At 44.7% G+C, this 22231-nt stretch overlaps 1 long non-coding RNA gene across 1 annotated transcript in view; it reads left to right on the plus strand.

Moving 5' to 3' along the window:
* Positions 1 to 22231, plus strand: part of LOC129384997 (uncharacterized) — a 307047-nt gene that overhangs the window by 42136 nt on the left and 242680 nt on the right. The window lies entirely within an intron of this gene.

Raw genomic sequence — 22231 nt, forward strand, 5'->3', positions numbered from 1 at the left:
TTTTTCACATTACCACAACTAACCATATTTTGGTCTGCTGCAGTATTGCTTTAAATGTTGTCTTTCATGCGCTGGAAATCTGACTCTGTGAGCACCTGTGCGGTCTGTTCCGTCTTCATAACCTGCTGTTTCTGTGCTTGAAGTTAGAATGCCGGCACTTTGTGAGCGTTTTTATCAGCGACAACGGCAGAAAGGCGAAACGAACACATGGATCAATCCTGAACTGAAGTTAGCGATAGAAGTTTCTAGCTTGGTTATCTTTTGTCAATTGGCTTCAGACATATTTAACGGTCGAAAAGAATTTTTCGTTTGTAAGCTCCAACGCATCGGCTGATTGACCTTTCTCCTACAAAATCGCTACGACTAATTTATTTGGAAAAAAAGTTGCAACGTAACACTTTTTTACAGCGTAATCTGTTATGGACTCAGTCCAATAGCCTTTTCTGTTGGCTGTGTTGTCCAACACCACCACCGCTACCGGTGTCCGCCGCAGCTGTCGCCATAAATGAGAAAGAAATACCAAGTTCCCGCCTGATTCAAAACCGGCTCTCTGCGCGGGAGTCAGTTATTCTACCACTGGGCCAAGCCAGCGTTTCCTAGCTGCAGCATTAGCATGCCCGGCACAGGCGTCCTATAGGGCGCGCGGAGTCAATATGAGATGCGTGGCGTCGGTTCGTGCACACATTGCATTGCAGTTTGCATATTATTGAACGAGGTGGCACGCCAAGTAGCTAGCGGTTGCATCATGTGCGATGCCCGCCGCGCAGCATCGATATGTGCAAACTTTGCACTGCAGTCACGTCGTATTCCCACAGGTGTCACGGTATGTAGCAACTGTATCGTATCCTGCCACGTCTCAAGGAATGTACTATGAGCGTTGCCTAGTCTCGATACATGCGTTTAGCCTTCGGCGCACGTTATGGCACTTCCTCGCATAGTACGAACCGCTGCTGAAGAACCGAATCGTAGAGCTACGCGTGCGGCTGACAATCAGACAACGTGACCTGACAGCGTGCTCGGCAGACCGCTTTGCAGAAAATATCACAAGCCGCAGCTCGCCCTCTACGCCGGGTGGAAAGTTCAGTTCGTTCAAGTGAAAACGACGCAAGGAGACTTCACCGCGAAGACCCTCCAGTGCGTGCTGCCAAAAATGCGGCCCAGAGCTTCGCCGCCAAGACCCTCAACTGCGTTTACGACGGTCTCCTATGGAGACGCTCCTCCAGCTTTCGAAGTCACGGTGCTGCATGTGCACGCAGGCGTCCGACTTTTTCTTTTTATCACGGAATGCTAGCTTGTAATATGGGGTCGTTGAATATTTATGAAGATAAAGGTTTTCAGGTTCCGTAAAAATGAAAATTCCTTGTTGATTTCGCTATTAGCCTCATATAAGTAACACTGTGCTGAGTAACCTAATAAAATATTTAGTAACTGAGTGAATTGAGCATTTGTGTGAGGCGCATGCAGGTGCATTTTTGTCCTTGCATGCGCGTCATTGGGAGGTGTCATTATAGCATAAGGTGGGACTGCTCGACTAAAGTAGATATAATAACTCGATATAACAGACTTTATCGTAGAAAACATAAAAGACACTTCTTGGCAAATTAGTTTTGCGAAATCTCGCGAGGTGGAGCGAGGTACATGAAAAAAAAATTCACAGAAAATTACTATACTCGCTAATCCGAAAGTTCAGCGTGGCTCTATACGTGTTTTCATTTCGCGATATATTGGTTGACGTGCACAATCTGTCTCGTGCGGCACATCGCAAACGGAGAGAGGTGTGGCGCGACTGCCTCGCTAATTGGGAGATCACGAGAGACAGCGCGTCGGTGACGCGTGAGCGTGGTTCACAGTAGCCGCCGCTGACAGACCTCCGCTCATGCGGCGCTTTGTTTTCGCCTATGGTATCGGTGGCGCCATCGGTCAACAGACGACGCGCGCTACTAAGGGGCCATCTCGTAGCCACTGTCACTGGAGAGCCCGTCTTGGGTGGCACTACGTTTCTTTTCTCGCATGCTTTGCCATACTGTTACCGCTGCGCCCTACTCTACCGCTTCACTTCATGCGTTCTCTTGGCTATCGCCATCTTTCATCCTTCGCTGTGCTCGTTCTCTCGGTTACAAGGGACGCCAATACCGACATCGCCACTCGCCGACAGAACGGTTGTCTAAGAGATGCACCCTAAAACATGTAATCCACCAGATTGCAGCATGAAGCTACAACGGAAACCCACATGGGAAACCTATCTCTGACCAGCAAGAATCTTTTCTGAAACTGTGAAGCTTTCTGTGAGATCCGTATGGATTTTCTTTGTAGCTTGCTGATCCTATCGAATTAGTGACATTTTTGTTTCTTTCAAGAGGGTATATTTTATTCTCGGTTTGCTTGTCGCTCTTTACGTATCCCCAAATCTGAGCTACTTTATAAAAGCCGCAACATGAACGCATTCCGGCACCCTATTAGCCATTGCTGGCTAATACACTGGCTCATTCATCATCGTTCATTCACACTCCTTATTCATCATTCAAAATAGCCTCTAGAAAATTTCGGAAGCAACAAAATCATTTGGCTCACGTCATTTCCAATTAGCTATACAAGGGGGGCCTCGCTGCGTAATGTAACTCCGACAGCTAATACCTCCTTCTTTAACTTCATGATCATATTTTACCTTTAAAGTTATTCAAATGCGTCTACATTAAGTTTCATGTACATTGATAACTGTTAGCCTGAAGGTAGTTTACACAAAAAGAAAGCGTGTGCACGATATCGAAACATAGCCAACACAGGTTACCGCACCTGTTGAGCGCGCAAAAAAGGAAAAGAATAAACTGCCGGATAAAAGACAAATCAAGGAACGTCTAATCCAACGCCTGACTAGTATCTGCATGAAACTTCCTTGCGGATGCGACAAATGGCGTGATTACCTAAACCATGCGTTGGCAACGGTCTACTGCACATTGAGACTGCCAAGTAATTCTCATCGATCAAACGTGCTTTGCAGTGCCGCCTTCCGCACTGCAATCACTAAATATACCTCTTTCTATCCCACTATCGGGCGTTGCTCCGAAGTTTTTTTACTCAACGTTCAATCAAGTTTATCCGTGATGTAGTTCGTCCTCTCGAACCTAGAGTTCCTTCTTGGTTGCTTCTTTTGTTGGTTGTTTTGAACACCTTCTGCTTTTTTGCTCGTCCTCAGTGTCTGCAGCTTTCTTGCATTTTAAACCTCGCGCATCGTACGCTTCCCTCTAGACATTGTCTACGCATCCTCATCAGCATGCAGTCGTGGCGCAAGCGCTGCATACGGCTAGCGACTGCAAGTCAGTCGCTGCTCGTTGAGTCGCTTGGCATCTTCGAACGATGCTTATCTATCGCTCGAGATTTCCCTAAACTTTCCTCGCGCCTTTTAGGAATACTGCGGGGAGACTCCAAAGCGCGCGCTTGAGGAAAAGAAACATGGAAAGATGGATAGCGTACTATTAAAGTAAATGTTCCGGACTAGAAAACGTCAGCAGAGTTCATTCTGCTGATTCGATTCGCCTTTTCAAAAGAAGCGAATTATAATGCGTGAGTCCTGTCTCGTACTTTTGGTCGGGACGTGGTGCCCTCTGGCGTCAGCCGCAGCACCCTCGGATAGGGTTCTATTGTGCTCTTGGGTCATCCAGAAGAAATGACTACGCGCAACCGACGTCAGATAATGTGTAATTCAAGCGAAGTGCAACAAAATCAAGTCAGACGCTGCAGGCATCAAGTGGCACACCTTGGAGGTGCGTTTCGTGTTCTCCGAAGGCAGATCTCCCCTTGCGGCGCAAACTCCCCTCAGCTAGCACGAAGCAAAGTAGTGGTCTGGCTACGTCACTCAGTAACAACCTGATATACAACCAGAGGGAGCACAGTGGCACCTGTAACATGGCTCGGAGCCAGTAGCTTAGCCTAATAGAGGTCCAAGGACAATTTTTGTTGTCGCCTCACGCCATTCGTGGTAAGCACTAACTGTGTGTCATCTACATTTTTTGTGGTCCTTTTATGTGATCGTTTCTGGAAAGTGGCATTTTTTGTAGCCTTGCGGGACTCACGCTAATCAAGGGCTGATCTTAGCACATGAAATAATAACTTACATATCCACGTCATAATACACGCCCATGGTTGTATGTGTGAGTATGTGTTTGTGTTTGTGTGTGTGTGTGTGTGTGTGTGTGTGTGTGTGTGTGTGTGTGTGTGTGTGTGTGTGTGTATGTGCGTGTGTGTGTGCGTGTCTATGTGTGTTTGTGTGTTGCAGAAGTTGTTGGTCGCCTCACTTAAGTAAGTTTCGTCAGACCTTAAACCGCCGTGAACCGACTCGCGTAAGCAATCAGCGTGTTTCTAGAAGACAGGTATATTGATAAAAATGACCTGTGATAATTGCAGCGCATGTTTTTAAAACAAAACAGCTTCGACAAGTTTGAACTTTTTGAATGCTGTGATAATGATTCCAGAATTTTTGTTGTGGTGTAGGAAATTCCGAGGAGATCCGCCTTTAGAGCACGCTATAACTCAGAAATTATGCGCCGCAGAAACATGGCGCTAATTTATTCATAAAATACAGGCATACAAACTGAAATTCTGAATACTTTTGTCATTAAGACGTTCTTCTCATGCGCATAGAAAATGCGCTCCTCATATGACTTCATTTGCTGTGCAGAACCCATATTTTCCTCGCATGTGATGGCGGCCTTTATACAGCAGATATTTTTGTAGCACTCGCAACCATGCAGAAGAACCTTGATGTGTACAAATTTGTTCTTATTTATAACCCTTTATAATTCCTACAGTTTCTATAATGGTTGTCAGAATAGAACGGCTGGCATGTTGAAAATTCAACTGCACTGTAAAACGAGCACAAATGGGAACTTCAGAACGTTACTTCAGAAATTCAGAGCTTTACTTAAGAACATTACAGGTGGTCTACAGTCAAATGATGGACAGTCATTGCGATCGGGATACGCTGAATGTGTCACTGCCAAAAATAAAGGAACGCGGTTGTTCTTAATCATACAGTGTACGATGCTGATATACGCCCACAAAATTTTATATCCTCGCATACGGTTTCACAAACGAATTTCTATTACGATAAGCATTATCTGCCTACTTTGACCACCTCCAGCCTATCCGTCCCTCCGTCCATCCCTCCGTCCGTCCCTCCATCCGTCCATACGTCCGTCCGTCGGTCCATCCATCCATCCATCCATCCATCCATCCATCCATCCATCCATTCATCCATCCATCCATCCATTCATTCATTCATTCATTCATTCATTCATTCATTCATTCATTCATTCATTCATCCAACCGTCCGTCCGTCCGCCCGTCCATCCGTCCGTCCGTCCGTCCGTCCGTCCGTCCGTCCGTCCATCCATCCATCCATCCATCCATCCATCCATCCATCCATCCATCCATCCATCCATCCATGCACTCGAAAAAGTCACTATCAGTAAAAAACCAACATCTGGGGTAAAAAAAAATGTACTCATTTACATGCGGAACAAACAGGCTGTAACGTTCAGCTTTGCAATGTTTATGTTATTGTATATATCTTTGGATTTATCTGAGTATTGTAATATGATTGGAATAATCATACGCAATAGTTCAAGCGTCTGAACCATTGCGTGCGTCTCAGTTGTCTGTAGGATAGTGGGCAGTGCACACAATTTGTAAGTGAGAGAGAAAGCACATATATTGCAAACTTGTTGCAGCTTCGGCGAAGGCTGCATAAAGGCTGTGCCGCCTTACATTACGTCATTACTGGTACGCTTTCGCACAACCTGCCTCATTAGGATAAATTAAAAGAATCACTTGTCTCCATTAAGCTAGCTCCGGGCGTCGTTTGCGTCAGCAAAGTTATTTGGTAATATACAACAACCCTTAGCACTAAGGGCAATTTAGCATATATGTACCGTTTCTTCGCTTCTCATTCATGAAACCTCCTGTTCTATCGAATTTATGGTCGGTCACATTTAAGATGTGCGCCTCCAGTTCCTGTAATGCATTATTACATGCAACTTCTGCCCACGCAAAAAAAAAACAATAAAGGAAACAAAAAAACGAGGCCAGACAGAAACAATTAACATACAGCTCGGCGCGTTCGCCAGCATAATGACACTCGTCTTCTCTGCGTTGCCCTCACCCGCAAAGTAAAACCAAGACACGGTTTGTAGCACAGAAACTGAAGGGGTGAATTAGAGAGGGTAGGAGATGATTGCACGAGAGAGGAGGGGGGCAACCGACAGAGCAGTGTAGCTGGACAGCTCGTCTGCGTAACTTTCCGGCTTCCCGTATGTGGTGGAGTAAAGGTACTTGGTGTTGTTAATCCTGTTGCTGTTGTAGTTACTGCAGGTAGTCCAGGGGGGGGGGGGGGGGGTCTAAGCTTTTGCCGTGTCGGGCTGCTACTGCTGCTGATTAGTTCAGCTGGTGAGATGCGTGGCTCTTTAGTCCGGCCTACATCACAAAGTGCGAGGGGGAACGCTCAGCGGCGACCTTCTCTGGCTAGACGAGGTTAGCGAACTGCATTACTGGCAGTAGCGGCTATACGAACGGCGCCGTGCGTGAAGCCGATCGAGACGACGCTTCCACATAGCTGACAAAAGCGTACGAAAGGCCGCGGGACGTTGCCCTTCACAGTCTAGCCAGCTAACAACCAATGGCTTCCTTTGGAGCTTTGCCAGGCTAGGAAACGACCTCTGCTTTCCTGCGAATATTAGCGTGCTAGCTGGTTTCTTTTTTTCCCAACTCAGCGCGGAAGCTTCAGAAAGGCTTGTCAGTTGTTCGGAATTTATTGACAAACTCTACGTGTAGGTTTCAAGATTTTGTTGCGTGTTTTGCTTGCAGCTGCCTTTAAGAGTTTCCCTTTTCCCTCCCAATTAGGTCATTTCCGAAGATGCATTGTTCATGTCATTTATGATTCACATGGTAATGGAAGATCCAAAATCAAGTTTTATCAGCTCCTGTGTCAATGGTCAAATTTAGAGTTCTTCCTTTCCTAAGCGCCACTTCTTAATTATGCTCAAGCTTTGAGCCGATAAAACTGATTGTTATTCATCTCGTCTAATCAGGACTCCCCGTGCGCATGGTTGGAATTTTTTCATTGAGCAACACAAGGCACTGCATAGATGAATTTCATAACAGCTTTGAATTTCAGGCTCGCCAGTGTCTTATAATGATCACGTTATTTTTTTTCCTATTCTCTGCACGATGGGCTCCCAAACAGCAGTTGTTTTAATCTAAACATAACTAGAATTACCATCGTTACGTAAAAATGAAACATCGAAAAAATACATGAAAAGGACTTTCCGCGAAGAGGTGTAGAAGGCTATGCGTATTTACTTATAGTCGCGCTAGTCGGAAGTGCTTTAGCTGACGGCGCCTCGCACATCGAAAGCCTACTCACGTGAAAAAGGCTCACTCACCGTCGTCATATTTCGTTGTCATCAGGCAACTGTTTGTGACTTTGAATAGGCGAAATCGTCTGTTGTTTCATTTGTTGCTCTTGAAATAATGTTTAGGAGAATTCAGCTTAGCAACGGTGTCTTTTTCTATTCGAGGAGATTATTGACTTCCCCGCGCCATTAGCAGCCTTCGACTGCCGTGGCCACAGTGCACAGATCGCAGAGGGGTCTTTTTTTTTTTCAGGCAGTCAATTCCTGTATTGATGGAGCACCCCTCCTTAAATGCTGACGATAGCATTAGTTTTTTTTTTTTTTCGTAGTTCGTTGAAAAAGCTTTGAACTGCACGTAATTGGTGCCTGCGCGCATCACCGCGAGTTCTGTTTCCCCGTTACGACTGTTTTAATTAACTCCCTCGTTACGCCCATTTCACATCCTAGCATTTGCGCTGGCTAATACGGTGATGGATTAACGGGCTCTAAGAAACACAATGTAGCGCGAGAGTCGTGCAGACCACATCCTCCTTCTCAGCGGTCAAGTTTGACCCGGTGCACGGCTGTTTGTGGGCTTGTCCTCATCGGCACCCACCGCTTTTTCATGACAGCTACATTCTCGCCGGCGCTAGCTTAAGACCTTCATCTTCCAACGCAACGAGTCTCCTGGTAGCACGAATAAAAAACGATCACCGGTTGCGTACTTACATATTGTACACATCCGCAGTGTAGTTCTTAAACAGCACGTGCAAAGATCGCAGGGAATGAATCACTCATAGGGTTATGCGTGACCCCCTTTTTAAGGACGTTCTCGAATGCTTGTACGTCCTTAAGGGAAAGCTTTAGCTCTCAGTGAACTCCAACTTCCCAGATCAAATGCATGTACAGCGTAAAAATGCTCCGAAAAGGCTGGGCCAATGTCAATAAAATTTGTTGCATTATATGAAGATGGTTACGCGCTAGCAACTGTTTTGAGCAGAATTTTGGTTTAGGATTTTATACAGTTTACGAAACTGGCCTAAGCTCGCCAAATAAAATTGTAGCACGCAGTGTAGGACCACGTAACTCTGCACCACAAACAAGTATAGCTATTTCTGTTTTCTGTATATCGCAAGAGTTAGAGCACCTTCAGCAGACGATTTTTACATAAGACTTTTCTGCTCCCGTAAAATTGTTTCGGGGCTTTAAAATGTTTTGTTTTTACTTCGTTGCGGGCTTAGTGATCTGAAAAATGAGTTTTCCGTCAATATCCCTCCCTGCGAATCATAAAAGCAAGTATGTTAGAGTCAGCAATATTTTCCATAGGCTTTTCCCTCTAGCGAGAAGAATTTTGAGGACGCTTAAGCTTCGCCTTTAAGAGTGGGACACTATAGCATTCAAAAACCCCTGACTGCTTTTCATACTTGCCGGCAACTGCAGCTTATGTAACCGCAACGTTTACCGAGAAGCACTGGTGGCGAAAGCTATGCACGAAGGCAATCTTTCTGGTAGAAGCGCGGCCTCTTGCGTGGGTCGTTCTGCTGTTATTGTTTCCCACTTGTAATATTTCAGTCTGAGCAGAGATAAAGGATATGCGTTGTCGCTGTTCTTTTTCATTACGGTTGATTGTGGGCGGCCTTTCTTAAGATTCCTAGGAATAAATTTGTAAAGAATGCAAGACAAGGTATGGACAACTTTACTGGTAGAAGAGTGGCTGCGTATGCGTGGTTCGGAAACTGGTTCGAAATTATGTTTGCCGATACGCAGGATTTTCGGCGACACGGGGCCCTTAACGCAATCGCGTTAATATTCCAGTTAATCGTGTTAAAATTGTGTTGAATATTCACGGCCACAGATTGATGGTCTTCTTTTTTGAAAAAGTTGATTTTACATGCGCACTTAGGTATGCTTCGTACATTGATGTGAATGGACGCTGGTGGAGTTTGGAGTACGACATCTCTATTCTCGGAAATAGTAAATTAGCCTTGGTCAAAATATGAGTCACCGGCGGGTATTAATTGATACTTCTCGGCCATAGGGCCTGCATGCAGTCAATTGAGCGATAAGCTACTAATGTGGAAGGCCCCCTTCAACCTGGAAAATTGAATTCCTCCCAGCCTTTTCGCTTATCGCCTTGTTTCACTGCAAGAGAAATCGCTTTTGTCTATGCGTTACCCAAATAACCAGCCAAGATAACACTTCAGAAGCACCACCCCAGTCCGCAGTTTAACAAGGTATTCCAGTCAACACGTGGCTACTGCCCGCTGCCTGGATAACGTAAGCAGAATTTGTGCCCCTGAACATGCTGCGATCAGCTTGTCTTGTGATGATGAAAAGGCCCCCGGCAAACCCTCTTCCTCACAGCGCGGTTAAACACTCAGCAGCTGAAACATGTATTTGAATAATAGAACATATTTTTCGAGAGAGATACTACAATTCAGAGTGTGTTGAACGTTTCCTTTGCCAAATTAACCTTCCTTTGCATCTTGCAATGAGAGGAAACACTAGCTGAAATAGCCTGTGTGTTCAGTTTTCAGTGCACCCTGAACGAACCCCATGTTCAACATTTTCCGGTGTCACCCACTATGGCGCATCTGACTGCACGGCATTTTGCTTTGGGACGTTCAACCGATTAAAATATCCGCATACCGGCTCCATTAGATATAGAGCTTTCGGTTTAGAATAAGAAAATAAAATTATGTGGCGGATCAACAAATAACGCACGCAACAGCTTGGACGCACATACATGCCTACAAGTTCACCGAAATACCACAACCAGAGCAATCTACTTGGCCATTATAAAGTATTCTCGGCTCGGCGCACACGATTGATCATTGGTATGTGTGGGAAGTCTGTTGAGAACGCACCCATGACAACAACGCTACATTGTCCATTTAAGCGAGAAGTTGTGCTCAAGATTGAGAGAGAAAAGAAGGAATACAAAGAAAAAAAAACAAATCCTTGCTACTTTTCCTATACTCTCTCCCATAGGCAGCTTTTGCGCATCCGGTTCCCTGCAGTAACCAATTGTTACATTTAAATAGAGAAGCCAGATTGAGAAGATTTGTGCCCAAGTTTATTATCTGCCTACAATGGTATTGTGGGCAATGGAAGCTGGCGTTAAAGGGCGTGCTGCAACCCGTAAAGAAAATAAAGGAAACAGGAATAAACGGCTAAAGCGGAACGACGAGCGAACAGCTATGCAGCCGGCACGGGCATCTCCCCGGTACGTTTCGCCATGCTTTATTGCGTCACTAGTCGTCCCATTCCCTAGAACACAGCAGGAGTTGCACGACTGTCCATTCGCTTATATGCAGATACAATTGTAATGCACCGCTACCGGCTTCGCAATGCATCTTTATGCAGAGTGAGCGAGCACCGAGCCCTCACCGCCAAAGGAAAAGGCGCAGCCAGCGAAACGTTTCAGCACCGCTGCTCTTCGCATGTTTGCATTCGTACAACCCAAGCTAAAACAGTGCAGTTGGGTAACAGTATGCTTGTCGAGCAGGGCAATTTGCAAGTTTCCAGTGAGTTTGCGATTGTGGTCGTACATCTTACTTTCTTTCACACTACTACTACTGCAGTGTCTGTCCTTGCTGCCCGCTGGCTCGCGTACATTTGGTCAGCACAGCTGAGTGCGTCCCAGCGGGTGTAAACAAAAGTATCTCAGAGAAATAGACACAAGAAAACCGCACATTCCTCTGAAAAACTGCCCGGTCGCCTATCGTTACCCTTTCCTTTTCTCCAGAGGGAGTGTGGCGGAGAGCATTCTCTTGTGTTTTCTTATGTCATTCTCTTGTGTCTTATCGAGGAGCACGTGCCCGAATCTGGGAAACATTGGAATCTGCGGACACAGCAGTTTCTCTCATGTTACACCCGAGATTTATTCTGACACTAATTAATTTCCAATTAACCGCACGAAGTTATCTTGGAGCTTTAGTTCCAGTGAGGAAAAAAAAAGACAATTAGGGGATTTGATACAGCCGTATTTTAAGGATTTGATACAGCCGTATTTTCGATTTTAACCTTACTAAATGTAAAAGACTGACAATAACGGTGGGCTCGAACTTAATGACTTTCCGTGGAGAGGTCTCGAACTTCGTCTCCAAGTGTTTGAAAAGTATGCATTCGAAAACAGGTGCGCGTGTGCGTATACCTGACTGAAAAATAAAAAATAAATGCTGACTAATAGAACAACGTACCAGTTCAAGGCTTTCTTTGTAGAAAGACCCAGGTTTGTAAAAAAATGTGGCAAGAAATGCGACATTACTTAAGAATAATTTTAAAATAGACATATGGTTTACTCGGCGTGTGAACATTATGGCCGACGGTCAGCTTCTCCCACGCTATATAATTTTTGGCAAGGGTGGGAAACATATTACATGCAATGTTATGGACGCACATATAGAGGCACAGGAATATTTCAGCTACCACTGAATTATTTTTTTGTCTAATGACCAATTCCTATATATATTGATGTACAGATGGACGAGAAAATTATCGGCGCTATCACGGTACCTGCTTTGTGTGTCCCCATGCACAGTTTCACGCGCATACCTAAGTGTTATTTCTACGTGGTAGGCTTTCGTCATTCACATATAAATGACAGTTGAGTTGTAGTGGTTGTCACCGCCGATGTAGTTCTTGCGATATCAGTCATTATAAAACGCACTAGCTTACCTATACCACATCTTAACATGTGCTTATGTAGTACATGTTAAGCTGAAGGGCATCAGACTTGGTAGCATTAAGGTAGAACTCAAAGGACATGCTTAATTTACAATCCTATATAATCCGTAATACGCCTTAAAGTAATCAAGTAAAATAAACTGTTTTCTTAAGGTGGCATTTGTTGAGGAGGAGTGGGCGCAGGGGTATGTACGGGGAGCCCTTTGCGATGCAAGCTTTGAAAGAATGTCGGCGAAACGCCATTTGGATAAACCAGGAATTCTGTTGGAAGCATTCTAAGTGTCTTAACTCTTATTGACAGAGCGAGTAGTCTTGCCTAATCGTATCTATTTTCTCACTATTTATGTAACGAATGTAAAACACCCTTGCAGAAAGCCAATTTAAGCCAATTTAAGCCAATCTGCCTACCATATTACTAAGCGTATAGTGTCGCTAAATCGGCGAATAAAGTTTAACTGCAATAGTTGTGCTCATTCTTTTGTGTTACGGTAAACCTTCGAATGTGGGTCGGGAATAGGACTTATTACAATGAACGCTGCTCGAGATACACCAAAAATATCGACGAGACAATCCTGCCAACATATTGCGCGCGCTGTCAATCAATTTTGCTAGTACCGGTATACACTTCTGCGCAATTGTTGCTTGCCCCCACTATAGTCGCAACGTCGTGAAAGCTGCTATTGCCGGCAGCTTTCGTTTACGCCTTACCTATTAGTATTTCTGATGTTATTGCTTCGCAGCACTTTCGTACCTCTGTGTCAATGGTATGAGCTCGTAGCCATTTACCGCATCGTGCCCCATCCAGGGCGATATCTAACCCACCTATTTTGAAAGTATCGAAGAAACCACGCTGTGTAATAAGAAAAAAAAAGTGGAACAAAGCAGGGCCAGGGATAGGGGGAGGTGGGATGAAGAAAGATAACAGGGGCAGGGGGGGGGGGGGGGGGAGGAGGAGTCTAATGGCAGCTTCTCCACAGTTCTGTATTACCCTGCATAACGACCTTTAACGGAGCAGTCGAAGTATCTTCCGAAGACCGGAGGTGCAATCATCCAATGAGGTTAATTTATGGTGTCTAATAATTCAGCTTCATTTGCTAGCTCACGTCATGCCGCCAGCCTTAATGAAAGTCGCTTTTCACGTTGTACGTTATTTAATGCCGAAATCTGAGGGAGCTAATCGTGGCTGGCCGCCTGGCGCGGTTCCGCTCGACGGGTTAATTACAAAGCCCACGCATATTTCCGCGATTGATGGATCCCTAATGAATGCGTGTGGTGTTCGGATTTGTTGCTTCAACACTAAGCCGTTTTCGCCACCAGCTTAGAGCCGGTCAGTGATCGTTGCTTTTCCGGCCGCCCTTGAATAGAGAGCTACTGACAGCCATACAAGGCCGGTTGCTGGTCCTTGCGTTCCCCGCCGCCCTTTCTTCTTTACTGAAATGCAGTAAATGCAGGCTGTATATTGTTGCTTCAAAGGATATCAGATATCCTTATGCTTTAGGAGGTCTCGCAAGATGCACAGCAAATAATGAAGCGCAGAAACAAGGTTCTCCACGTGTAATCCGGATTAGCTAGTTTCGTGGTTTAGGGCCTACCGAGCGGTAAAGACAACAAGGCGCTGTCATGCTAGCCGTTGCCGAGTCCAATAATTACCGCAGCTATTGCTGATACGAAGCTCGGTGTTGAAGATCGGTACGGAGGCGTCAGCGTGGCAGAACCATAATGTGCTAGCCAGCACACAGGCCATTGTTGGTCAGTCATGTACACAAATGGTCAACGCAAACGATTCAGCTTTTAATAGCAAGGTACAAAATATTTTCTCGTAGTCGCGCTAAATTATGCCAAATTTTCCCTACTGAACTTTGACTAACTTTGCATATTTAGCAATACCCCATCGAGGCTCTAATGAGCACAGATTGACAACGCTAACCTCGTGTTGTCCTATTGATTAATTGCGTTCTCTATATGCTTAGTGACGTAGTGCGCAGTGAATAAAATATGCGATCAGAGGAGATTTGTCTCTGAGCTGGGGAAAAACACTGGCATAGTGGCACACTTCGTGAGGGCCTTATAGAAGGATTTTTAGCCATAACATTGGCGATAATAGCACAGTTTCGTGCTATGACAGCACGTTTGGTTGCGTTTGGAACGCGAGAGAGGCCTCAGTATGCAGAGACAACAGCAGAGATTGGCTGAACCTGACTTACGAAAAAAGAAATCCTTTTGTGGCTCGCTGTGCCAAAACCAGTCTTATTATACGGCGCGCCGTAATGAGGAGCTCCGGAATAATTGTAACCTCATCAGACTTTTTACCGTGCGCCTAAGTCTAAGTACATGAACGTTTTTTGCGTTTCGCCCCCAGCTAATTGCAGCCGCCTAGGCAGGGGTGAAACCCGTGACGTGGAACGCAGCGGCTAAAACCACGAAATATATTATTTAAATGTCCCATGCTAAAACAGGCCACAGCTGTGGCTAGGACTACCTTTCCATCTCTCAGCATATATTGAACTACGTAGTCCCAATATTAACAGCTCATACAGACCTACGCCATTCTGTGTTCACCCTTCGAATGCTCAGCTCTTTTGCGCAATAGATTCCGAGCTTTCGACAGAGGACTTGCGTAAGAGCACATGCAATGCCGAATGTATTGGATTTCTTTAGCATGCTCAACGTGCATGTCGCCGAAGATTCGCTCGCCCACTACTATTGGATATTCTCAGATCGGTGCGATAGATACCCTTGACACCTAAGGTCGTGGGTTCGATTCCTATCAGACGTCGAGCGGTTCGTAGCCTTTCGTTTTTGTACCATTGTATGGTCATGCTGCCAAAGTCGGATTTTCCGCCCCATGAGCCATTTCGTTTGTGCGCATTAAAATCAATTATATTTCCCCTGTGCATGGCGGAGTCTAACCGACGTCGTATATTTCGAGTGGCGTTTTGGGGAATATGTGTTCAGGCAATCACCTTGCCTGAATATATATATATATATATATATATATATATATAACTTTTTTTTTACGCACCACTCGGGGACTTCGCTGCAGCACCGCTCGGCGGCGCTGCATGTCCGGATGAAGCTGCGACAGAGAAAACCGGCTGCAACCGTGCCTCGTACATTACGGGATTGGGCGGCTGCAGCACGTTTTGTCGATGCATTGCTTCGGTGCTAATCGCATTAACGTCCATAGCCATCGCGATAGGGGTTATGCAGGATTTTATTTCAAGGTCACTCGGGCTGTTACTATACGACTTCTCTCAGCTCCACTCGATTCCCGCGGCGCTAATGCCATTGCAGCGTGAAATCGATCCGCTAGAGAATGAGAGGCATCAAAGTACCAGACAGGCCTAGAATAGGGTATCGCCCTTCCGTTTTGCTCCGCCTTCCGCCTTTGTGACCGTTCTTGTTGTCGCTTGCCTCACTGTGTTTTCCTTTCCCCTTGACTTCGGACGGAGGAAATGGCGTCTATGTATCGCGCGGCAGCGTTTTTTTTTTTTTTTCATTGCCTCTCCCCCCATTCGCTGTACTTCTCTACTGGCCGGCGTATCTGTTTGCGCCCACTTCGGCTCTTTTTTTGAGGCATCTATCACTCACTCCGCCAGCCACATGTCTCTTGCCAGCGTCGCTGCAGCAACCCTCTCTGTCTGTCTCTTTGTTCTTTATATCTGTAATTCTCTACCACTCTGAATGTTTACAAACGTGTCTATTCTGCGTCCCAGACTTCCCTCTCAGCTAGCGGGCAGTGATTTTGCAACCTTGAACATAATGACCGAGAAGGTTTAGAAGGTCTTGCAGAAATCGAAGTAGTGCGAGAAGGAAATACAGTTTACGACGGCGAAAGCATCTCGACAATGCTTTAGTGGAGTTTTCCTTTCTATGTCAGGGAATGGGTAAATGGCTTAGAGCAGATCTGTCTCGAGGGAAATTTCCGTTGCCATATGCGCCACCATAAGGCACTGTGCGCCGCTATAAAGAAAGTATTCCGCGAGAGTGCAATCCAAACAACTTGCCCGTGACAGTAAAAGCGAAGGAAATCGAAAAGAAACACTTATTTTTGCTGGCACGGATTTTAGACAATTCAGTACCGCAGTGCCTCGATGGTGTAAAAAAAAACCAAAAACCAAGCGTCAGTAAAAGCCGACTGTAATGTCGCGTTGCCCGAGGTTAGCGAAATACGGCCGCATTTTTTTTTGTTCGCAAGAATGCTATACGTTTTAGATGTAAGACAGATTTTTTTTGTTCTTGTGGAAACCCGCCGCATAGCTGTATTCGCTAGACACAAAAGTATTCCTACATGTGGCTAAACATTCTATATTCGACAAAATTTCTTTAGCTCTTTTTCTCTCATTATTTAATACGAGCAATGTAAAACATAATTTTGCACCGGCTAATTTTATGATTTCTTCAAAATTTGCTCGCTGTGATTTTCCTTTGGGCGCTTTAAAGCTTGTTCTCATGCGCATTAACATATATATGGAGACAATTCTGCAGGGACCACATTTCCCTTTCTGTGAGAGAGGAAAACAACAATGACGGCACTGCCATAGCTCAATGTGACCCGGAGTGCTTGAGCAGATTGTCGCGAGCCCGATTGGTCAAAAGAGGGCGTTCTTGCGGATCTATTGACGTGGTTTGTTTGCAACATCTCGGGACTACAGTAAACCGAAAATAAATTGTACTCCAGAAAATACTGGCAGTTTAGCTTTGTTCTCTTCAAGAGTCAATCAAAAGTATTCAACGCACTGAAATATTATATCACAACGAATTGAGCGAAATAAGGGACCTAAGGGACATACGGGAGCTTCTTATGTATGCTATACGCATGTAATATTTCTGTATTTGCACCAATGAATACATTCTGAAATTCTGAATTTAAGACACAAGAGTCGGAGTAGGACCTAGACTTGAAGGATGGCATCTCGGCCGACCACTTTTGGGAAGAGCATCATCCCTTCCGCAAACTCTCGCGTCACGTAACGTCGGACGCTTTGGCATATGCGGTGAACAGATTGTGTGACGCAGTGCTAAGCTTGTTTTATTCCCAATGTGAAGGAACGCTGTAGGCCACGTACTTCGACACGTTGAGTGCCACGACACGCAAGATCGCGCAGAAGTAATTGCATCCCCGGAAGTGACTGCTCGAGAATGCCAACCTTGAAATTGTCAGCAATTACCAACGACTTGAAACGCCGCCTTTCTACTTCTCTTCATCAGGGCATTGACAAAGACAAGTCCTTTTGTGAAAGCGTTCACTTGAGGTTTCGACTAAAGTTTAAACCTCCCGGAACCCTTTCAGCGCTATTATGGTGAAACAACTCTGAAGCGTAGGATTCTCAATGCATCAAGTTTCTGATTTTGTTTGTCAAGTATGGTCTAAGACTGTATAGTATATTTGTCCGCAGATATATTTTGGTGAAAAAATGCTGTGCGGTCAATAAATTGCATGCACTGACGCAATTTCAGCCGCCATGATGGCTCACCGGCACGATAATAAGCTGGGGCCATGACGTCACACAAAAGCTATCGATAATAATGCTTGCATTGACGTCATCGCAGCTACCATGCTGATGCACCGGCACGGTGATAATCTGTGTGTGTGACGTCACGCGAAAGCTATCAGTAAGAAGGCTTGGACTGGCCTCATAGTAGCCGTCATACTGGTGCGTTGGCACAGTGATAAGCAGGGTCCGTCACGTCACCTGAAAGCTATCAATAGATTCCAAAAGACTGGCTAGGCCAGATTTATTCATTTAGAAATCCACATTGAAATGTATGAGAAATAACAGTAAGATAAAGGGCAAGCACTATGAATTCCCAAATTACGGTTCATATATAAATTTTTTTTATTCAGTTTCTTCCGTAAATGACATCCGTAAACTTGACTCACATGTGACTGTCGCTGAAACTGGAGTAGAGAAACAAACGCAAGAAGGCTTCGGAAGTGCTCCTACATGTGCCACGTGTGCATTTGGAAAATATTCAGTACATCCTCCTAAAGAACAGAGGTCGAATTCACGAAGCTTTTCGTTCGTAAATGCTGTTTTTCCTTTGCTGATTGCGTTCACTAAATATATGTGCTACACCACTATTGGCTGGAAGTAACGCTTTTAATGCAAGAACGTTTCGCGAATACGGGCACAGACATTTTACAAAGCGACTGGCTATACAATGTTTTGTTACGCTGTTCTGTGGTTACTTCTTCTCATGCGGATTTTTTTGCGACCTGTGTGGTGATATAGAAAAAGTATATTTTCTTTTTCATAAATATTTATTACTAAATTTGTTGGACATAATGTTGACCGTTCAACTTCTACCTTCCTCTTTATTGCGTTTCTCATTCTATATTTCTCAGCTTTCGTCGATCCTTAGATGTATAATTTTCCGGCGTCGCTTCAATAAACTTGTTTTTAGAGCGCTCTATTTATCTTCATCCTTCTGTGCGTTATTTCCGTTTGTAAGTTTTAAGAAATAATCTACTTTATGCCTAAACAAAGCTTAGTCCCATTGTTCTCGTTATTTGTCATTTAGGTCTGGCAGCTATTTAACATATTATGCAAACACCAAACAAAAATAATATTTGCACTTTTAATACATGTGTGCTTAGTGTTCCACTTGAAATTCAACTGCCCATTTCTTTATATCAAAAGCAAAACATGGCGTTTTATTGTAACTCTATTCGATATAGAAGAAACAGTTGAGTAGTGATTCCTTTCCACTGCTCTTTGTAACTCGAATACTCGCAAATATGTCCAATGTGCTTTAACATGTTCATGCTTCGGCATTCGCTCATTTCATTATTATTTAAAAAATAATACAGTAACTCCACCGGAGTTGTCTCGATATGCGTAAGCATATCCGAAAATTTCAGTTGGCCCACCCCGAAATTCCAAGTTGGCCTACCCCCCAAAATTTCAAGTTGGCCCACTGCCAAATTTAGGTTGGACCACTTCCAAACTTCAGTTGGCCCACCTCCAAATTTCAATTGCCCTTCCCCCTAGCTTAAGTTGACCCATTCCTAAATTAATGTTCGCCCTCACCCTAAATTCAAGTTTGCCCACCCCGAAATTTATTATGGCCATGTCCAAAGTTCAAGCTGGCCCCCTCACAAATTGAAGTTGGCTGACACGCAAATTTAATTTGGCCCACCCAAAGATTTCAGCTTAGCCCACCCTCAAATTTCAAGTTGGCTAGTACAAATTTTACGTTGGCCCACCTCCAAATATTAAGTTGACCTACCCCCAAATTCCATTTGGTCATCCCCTACTATAAGCTTCCTCATCAATTATCTAATGAGCCTTGTAATTGCAATGGGTATGCTCTCTCTCTTTTTTTTTAATGTCCCTGATCACATCAAAGCAACCAATTATCTGCATTTACACTATTATAAGGATTAAATGTCCTAACTTTGCAAATTACACATTTTTGTGCAGATGCACGTTTCCTGTGACGGGGCTCAGGTACTCGCGAAAAGGTGCTTGCGCATTAGAAAAAATACTGCAGCCAATCATAACCAACAAAGCCTTGAAAACCGAAGCTTCGTATTTTATGGTGGTGGCGTGGAGTATAGATATAGTATCGGGCTTTTGTGTTCACGGGGCCAAGTTCGAATCCCCGTTCACGCGACTGTATTTTCGGGCTTGCAGTGACGCCTTAACGCGCCAGAAATAATGACGAGGGCCATGGCAATTCTGAAATATAAACTTCCACGGAATCACCCAAGTTTCCCAACTATTTCAATACAGTAATACAACTTAATTTGCATCCAAATTAGTGAGGCCTCCTTTGAAAAAAACATTCTGCAGAAACCATGTAGAGATGACTGTCGACTGTAATGCATTTACCTTTGAATCCATATAGCCAGACGACGTAGTGTCACAATCGAAAGGAATTATGAATAGTCCTGTAGTGCAGTGAGACCGCGCCTTCGCGCTTTCCTAAGAATACTCGGTGTCATAGGTAGCCCCGCCACCACGAAACCTGCGCGTGACCTTCAAGCTGCATGGCGCGCGTTGTGTGCGAAAGCTGAGAAACGCGTCATGTGGCAATCTGGCTCCTCTCGCGTGCTTCTTTCTGGACACGCTGCGTTACCTAGCGGCAGTGCCGAGAAGTTCCCGCTCGGCCTGCGTACGAGAAGCCTGGGGCGCCAATGCCTGCGAAGGCTGACGATTCTTCCCTAGCTTGTCACACATTGAGATGCACGTACCCAGTGAACCAAGTTGGTGGGAGGTTTATTGAAGAGCGGCAAATGCCCTGTACACTCATGGGGCAGCTTATTGTGAATGCACAGTGGCAATCTAAATGTTGAAGGCTTTAGAACGAAACAACTGCATAACGAAGCGGAGTAATGTTGACTAATTTGGACCATTCATTGGTTTTTGTTTGGCCACAACTGGCAGCCGTCGTTACTATAGTGGTTATTCTGTCGGCCGTCGTGTGTCCCTGGTCAGCCTTCCTAACCTTGTGTCCGTTGCGTCTGCTTTGCATCTTGCAACTTTTTTTCTTCTTGGAACGTCGTGTACCTCGAGTGCGTTTTGTTCGTTAATTACTTTTCCAGAGCCTCGTGTGGGGTGTATCTGCTTTGTTTCTTTAATTTCTCGTGTTTTTTTTTCTCTTCTTCAAGTCTGAGTGTTTTCTGTTCGTGGGCGTTCTGTATCTTGTTGTCCTACATTTTTGAGCGCCTCCTGCTCGTCTCTGCGTTTTGTTTCTCGTTTCATTTTCCTTATTTTGACGGCCACGTGCGTTTTGTCTCGCGACTTCGTTTTTGATGTTTTTAGCCAATTTGTGCCCGTCGCGAGTTATATTTTTCCTCGGTTGTCCTTTTCTTGTGCTCCACGTGAGGCGCGTTTTTTCGGTGAATGAAAAGAAAGTCATATTTTCCGAAGAATAGCGCGCTCTCATAACCGACCTGGTGTAGAAATACCGGGACGTCCTTGAAAACATGTCAACTGAATGCGGTGTCAACTATCACAAAAAATATGAATGAAGAATTGGCAACTGTGGTGTGCAGCTAACAATGCCAGTATTTCGTAAGGCTCTACATGTATGCTTGTACATCTACATCTACAGGTAACAGAGCGCGTGGACGTGACAGCTGCTAAAGCATTGCTGGGAAATCATGAAGGAACAGTGGAAGAAGGAAAAGGCAGGAGACACGCTCGAAATTTTCTTGACAGGTGAGCAAGTGAGCGACGACATGCTACAGCAATGGCGGTATTGGCAGGCTACGTTCATCGTTATTGGGGTGCACGAGAAGCACATCGAAGCAGCCATAACACGGCGCGCTACGAAAATCGGTACCTCGTGGTGAACTCCACTTTGTTATAGAATGCCATCTGGTCCCGCCTATCATTACGCGTTCCCCTCGTCGATTTCCTCTACATGAGCAGTAGACTCGGTGAACTCAGCGAACATGTCGTCGTAGTCGGCTATTTTGCTTGCGACAAGTACGGGCAATTCACAGGGGTAAAGAAGCTACGCGGCTACCTTTTCGACTGCTCAAATTATCCAGACTTAAGTGCGACAAAAATATTACTTAAAACGAAGTTTGGTTCTTGGAACGACTTAAGTATTTAAGTGCGCAAGTCAAAGGTATAAGCTTGGTTTGTGAATACAGTAGTTATTACGGCATTCGATACAGGTATTGCGGAACAGTGATGCTGTAGTTATCATGTATGTTTTGCTAGGTTATTTCTTATTTGATTTCTGAAAGCGTAGAACTATAAGTAAACTCAGGTACAGGTGCCGTACGTATTAACTACGTTTAAGTAGCGGTCGAACAACATAAGCGAGAATATTAGAGAAACAAATTCATGCCAGCTAAAAACCACACTCGTCAATCTTCTTTCCTTTCAAATATTTCCTCCTACTTTCAAAATTACTATGTTACTTGTAGACATAACAAGTCTCTTCTTTTCTATTTCATTCCATATTTCTTGCACAGTGCCATAAACGTAGCCGAGTATGTTGTTATGCCATCTGCATGTGTTTTTAATAGGGAACACTGACACACGGAGAAAGAAAGAGCGCAGCCTCGCACGTAAATCAATCAATCAATCAATCAATCAATCAATCAATCAATCAATCAATCAATCAATCAATCAATCAATCAATCAATCAATCAATATCTGTTTGTCCTCGAAAATCTGGATGTCTTCAAGGCT

The sequence above is a fragment of the Dermacentor andersoni genome, chromosome 5 (genome assembly GCF_023375885.2).
Source record: "Dermacentor andersoni chromosome 5, qqDerAnde1_hic_scaffold, whole genome shotgun sequence".
In the NCBI taxonomy this organism is placed as follows: Eukaryota; Metazoa; Arthropoda; class Arachnida; order Ixodida; family Ixodidae; genus Dermacentor; species Dermacentor andersoni.